Below are 6,000 nucleotides of genomic sequence, written 5' to 3' on the forward strand. Positions count from 1 at the left end.
TGGGACATTATTGGATTCTGCAGTCCAACATTTAAGTGTTGACTCAGATAATATGATGCTCCAAATGGGGCATTAAGTTATTCTTCCATGTCAACCCAAATTGGCCTATTAGAGTTCTCAATAAAGAGAGCCTATCTGGGCAGTTATAAAGGCTTCTTGCTATAATTACATGTTAGGGAGCTTTAATCCTCCCTTCTAAATCTTTACCTGTAATCTAGCTTGGTTCATCCTGGCCCTTTTAATAGTCCAAATGAATCATTTTGTCTATGGTGTTAAAGGTGTAGGCAGGTATGGACAGTGGAAACATGCTGATGACGTAATTCAATTCAGGAGCTTTAACCATCTTTATAACATGTGGCCTACCCCACAATGAGATGTATTGCTTGTCCCAGTTCTTCAACTGGAGTTGAATTTTGTTCAAACACTGTATTGATTGATTGATTGATTGATTGACTGCAAATACATTCATTCACCATTCAGTTAGTGTTGGAAAAGATGAAGGAATGACATAAAACACACAATAATCAAACTGTATTGATTGATTGATTCACTATTCAGTTAGTATTGGATTGACAAAGGAGTAACACAGAACACACTATAATCACACTGTAAATACATCCAAATACTTTATAGAGGCTAACCTGTTAGTAGATCCATAGTGAGCTTTAAACATTGTCTTGCTTTGGTCTGAAATACAGAGGACAGAACAATCAGCCCCAATACACCAACCTGAAAGACATCAATTAGACACAAACACAACATAAACAACATGAGTATTCAATATCAAATGCATCTAACTAATCTGATCTGTTTTATGTATTCTTCTTTTTGTCAAGTCGAACATAATCTACATTGGGTCATCTGTGTGTGTGTGTGTGTGTGTGTGTGTGTGTGTGTTACCTGTTCGTGGTGGTTGATACATTTCTCTATCAGAGCTCACAGCTCCCTAACTCTCCACCACTTAACTGGACAGGGGCAGGATAAGCCAGGTACTAAAGGGAGGAGGATGGAAGGAGATGGTGAGAAAGTATATCATGGGTTTAAATGACTACAATTTCTCAATATTGAGTCTAGCTAGCTAAAGTTAGCTAACGTTACAGTAACTTTAACTAGCTAGCTACTGTAGCTAACGTTAGCTAAAACGTACCAACATTTATACAACAATTACCAGCTAACATTACAGGCTATGTAGCTTGGCTAGCTGATGAAAAACCAAGAGTACATTACATCATGTATTGTTTTTTAGTAATTTGATAGTAGCTTGATGAATTATTATCTTAGCTAGCGAATTGTTGTCTTTTGACCAACGGTCTCAATTTGAATTCTGCGCTCGCGCGCCCTTTACTCACGAGGGCGCTGCTGGTTCCAACCCCCCCAGAACTATCATCGGATTTGAAACTACACTATCAGGGGGATATTTCATTGCACAAGTTAGAAAACTCCAAATCAACATCTGTGCTTGGCATGACAGATTTTGCAACATTTACCTTACCACTGCAGGGAACTGTAACTTTGATAGAAACTGAACTGTATGTACATGTTCAACATTTTTGAATGGGAATATATTTTTTAAAGCCAGAAGCTGACAGGTTTGTTGACATAACATAAAATGTATTACCTTCCATAACTCCAACTGGTGGACAATGTTGGGAGTGCTGTGTGTTCTCACGGCACAAGTGGCACAGAAATATTTATCTGAGCCACAATCCCCACCGCGCCATAGCTCAGCCTCCTCCAAAACGCTACACACACTGCAGACGGCGTTGGGTGGAGGACATTCCAGCTCCACTGCAGGCATGTGGAGTAGCTCCCTCAACCCCTTCCCGGCCTCAACATCCGCTGCCTGCAACATCGTATTGTTTTGAACAGAACCATTACCAGGCAACATTGGAATTAGTTTCTGAGTGACAGTGAGGAGAACGCATTACCAGGCAAACATTTTCAAAATTAGTTTCTGAAAGTGACAGTGAGGAGAACCATTACCAGGCAACATAAGTTTGAGTGACAGAGTGAGAACCATTACCAGGCAAACATTGGAATTAGTTTCTGAGTGACAGTGAGAGAACCAACAGGAAATATTGGAATTATTTGAGTGACAGTGAGGAGAACCATTACTAGGCAACATTGAAATTAGTTTCTGAGTGACAGTGAGAGAACCATTACCAGGCAACATTGGAATTAGTTTCTGAGTGACAGGGAGGAGAACCATTACCAGGCAACATTGGAATTAGTTTCTGAGTGACAGTGAGGAGAACCATTACCAGGCAACATTGGAATTAGTTTCTGAGTGACAGTGAGGAGAACCATTACCAGGCAACATTGGAATTAGTTTCTGAGTGACAGGAGGGAGAACCATTACCAGGCAACATTGGAATTAGTTTCTGAGTGACAGGAGGAGAACCATTACCAGGCAACATTGGAATTAGTTTCTGAGTGACAGTGAGGAGAACCATTACCAGGCAACATTGGGATTAGTTTCTGAGTGACAGTGAGGAGAACCATTACCAGGCAACATTGGGATTAGTTTCTGCGTGACAGTGAGGAGAACCATTACCAGGCAACATTGGGATTAGTTTCTGAGTGACAGTGAGGACAAAGCAGGGTTACCCCAACTCGCGGGGCGAATTTGGCCCGTGGGTGGTTCTATTGCCCCCCCCACCCCATTTGTATTTATTTAATTCAATGAATTTTATTTAAGAAATCAGTTCAAGTATCCCCATGCATAATAGAGGTACCTGATCATAATCAAGGTTTGAGTGATTATATTTTAGTCAAACATTATATCTGTTCGGGCTTCTTGCAGTCAATTTGCAGTCTACAAATTATTTGTAGTTATATTCTGGCCCCAACTATCTGATAAAGAGCTGAAATCTAGTGGATGATCCCTGGGATAAAGGGCTGAATCTAGTGGATGATCCCTGGGATAAAGGGCTGAATCTAGTGGATGATCCATGGGATAAAGGGCTGAATCTAGTGGATGATCCCTGGGATAAAGGGCTGAATCTAGTGGATGATCCATGGGATAAAGGGTTGAATCTAGTGGATGATCCCTGGGATAAAGGGCTGAATCTAGTGGATGATCCCTGGGATAAAGGGCTGAATCTAGTGGATGATCCCTGGGTAAAGGGTTGAATCTAGTGGATGATCCCTGGGATAAAGGGCTGAATCTAGTGGATGATCCCTGGGATAAAGGGCTGAATCTAGTGGATGATCCATGGGATAAAGGGCTGAATCTAGTGGATGATCCCTGGGATAAAGGGCTGAATCTAGTTGATGATCCATGGGATAAAGGGCTGAATCTAGTGGATGATCCCTGGGATAAAGGGCTGAATCTAGTGGATGATCCCTGGGATAAAGGGCTGAATCTAGTTGATGATCCCTGGGATAAAGGGTTGAATCTAGTGGATGATCCCTGGGATAAAGGGCTGAATCTAGTGGATGATCCCTGGGATGAAGGGCTGAATCTAGTTGATGATCCCTGGGATAAAGGGCTGAATCTAGTTGATGATCCCTAGGATAAAGGGAGGGGTCCAGGCTCCCCAAAAAGTAATATCCGATTAAACAATTCAGTTCACTGTGCTGTGGTTTCTGGTTCATTAACTTCACCATGTATTGTTCTAAGCTGCGTTCTCATTCTACACATGGTGTATTTATTTATCATTCTTTCTGTGAGGGAGTAGGCGTGCTGGACATGGCCTTCAAGGGAGTAGGCATGCTGGACATGGCCTTCCAGGGAGTGGGCATGCTGGACATGGCCTTCCAGGGAGTAGGCATGCTGGACATGGCCTTCCAGGGAGTAGGCATGCTGGACATGGCCTTCTAGGGAGTAGGCATGCTGGACATGGCCTTCCAGGATGCAGCCTCCACTGGTCAGATAGTGTCTAGTGGTCAGAATGGGAGTCCAGATAGTGTCTAGTGGTCAGAATGGGAGTCCAGATAGTGTCTAGTGGTCAGAATGGGAGTCCAGATAGTGTCTAGTGGTCAGAATGGGAGTCCAGATAGTGTCTAGTGGTCAGAATGGGAGTCCAGATAGTGTCTAGTGGTCAGAATGGGAGTCCAGATAGTGTCTAGTGGTCAGAATGGGAGTCCAGATAGTGTCTAGTGGTCAGAATGGGAGTCCAGATAGTGTCTAGTGGTCAGAATGGGAGTCCAGATAGTGTCTAGTGGTCAGAATGGGAGTCCAGATAGTGTCTAGTGGTCAGAATGGGAGTCCAGATAGTGTCTAGTGGTCAGAATGGGAGTCCAGATAGTGTCTAGTGGTCAGAATGGGAGTCCAGATAGTGTCTAGTGGTCAGAATGGGAGTCCAGATAGTGTCTAGTGGTCAGAATGGGAGTCCAGATAGTCCTGCATTACAGGAATAATATAATCTTGGTTTCTGCAAAGCGTGTCAGTGAGTGGGTCCTAGTCTAGTTTGAGGTGGAAGAAGCATGGCATATTTAATGTTTTCGTTTAAAATCAACTTACTTACATTTCCATGTGTCAATCCATCGTATTGCTTCCTGAAGGAAATCCATCTTGAAGCTGTTCTCTTGTCTGAGAGCCCTCCTCCATGGATTTCTATCCCAGCAAGATCCAGAAGGAAAACACCAGTGTTGGTTTTGATAATGATTTCTATGTGCCAGGTTTTCAACTGTGTAATACACCCTGTACTGTTTGCATTTACATTTGATTAAACATTCCTTGAGTTCAGAACGTCAAACAAACTTGTTCATTTTTTTCCAGGAAGTGGGCTGTTCATTCCACCTCCTTAGGCAGTTAGTCTAGCTGCATCGTAGTTCGTCCTCCCTGAGGAAGTAAAGCATTCGTTAGTACTACTACGATCATGTTTTATGATCTTCTTTTCCTGCAGACAGTGTATTTATCGTGTACATTTACCTGTGGAGTACAGTGTATTCAGAGCGTTACAGGTTATTGTAGTGTCTTGAATGTATAAAGCTGTATGTGTAAATTATTGTGAGACAGATATTTATGCTGATGTGCTTCTTTACCTGTGGAGACAGTGTGGCTAAACACCTGTGTTGCCAGCTTCACTCGCATGTTTGTGAAGGGTGTCAGATGAATGAGTTTGTCCGTCAGCTTTGGTGCCATCCTGATTGGGAGCCTTCTGTCCATCTTGAAAAACAACACCAGATGGTCCCAAAGGATTTCATCATCTCTGATCTGGTGGGTTTAAAGGAATGACATTAGTTCGTTTTTATTGTAAAAAATATATATTTTCCATTTAATTGTAATTATAACATCTTTGAATCTACCTTCATCCCATGACGCTGAAGTTGTTCCGTACTGATTTTACCAAATGCGGAACATCTAAGATGATGGGGATTTTGTGGTCTTCAACTGTGATGCAGTGTGCCCCGTCAGTGTGGTCCTCAGCATTTAGACTGGCTCCAAGGAGTTTCAGTGTCAGTGTGGTCCTCAGCATTTAGACTGGCTCCAAGGAGTTTCAGTGTGCCCCGTCAGTGTGGTCCTCAGCATTTAGACTGGCTCCAAGGAGTTTCAGTGTCCCCGTCAGTGTGGTCCTCAGCATTTAGACTGGCTCCAAGGAGTTTCAGTGTGCCCCGTCCAGTGTGGTCCTCAGCATTTAGACTGGCTCCAAGGGAGTTTCAGTGTGCCCCGTCAGTGTGGTCCTCAGCATTTAGACTGGCTCCAAGGAGTTTCAGTGTGCCCCGTCAGTGTGGTCCTCAGCATTTAGACTGGCTCCAAGGAGTTTCAGTGTGCCCCGTCAGTGTGGTCCTCAGCATTTAGACTGGCTCCAAGGAGTTTCAGTGTGCCCCGTTCAGTGTGGTCCTCAGCATTTAGACTGGCTCCAAGGAGTTTCAGTGTGCCCCGTCAGTGTGGTCCTCAGCATTTAGACTGGCTCCAAGGAGTTTCTTCATATTACAGGGTGACTGGTCACACACAACATTTAAAGTAATTACTGTAAATTCCAAATATATTGTAGATAATAATATGCCATTTAGCAGACACTTTTATCCAAAGCGACTTACGGTCATGTGCGC

This window comes from Coregonus clupeaformis, unplaced genomic scaffold (genome assembly GCF_020615455.1).
Source record: "Coregonus clupeaformis isolate EN_2021a unplaced genomic scaffold, ASM2061545v1 scaf1421, whole genome shotgun sequence".
In the NCBI taxonomy this organism is placed as follows: domain Eukaryota; kingdom Metazoa; phylum Chordata; class Actinopteri; order Salmoniformes; family Salmonidae; genus Coregonus; species Coregonus clupeaformis.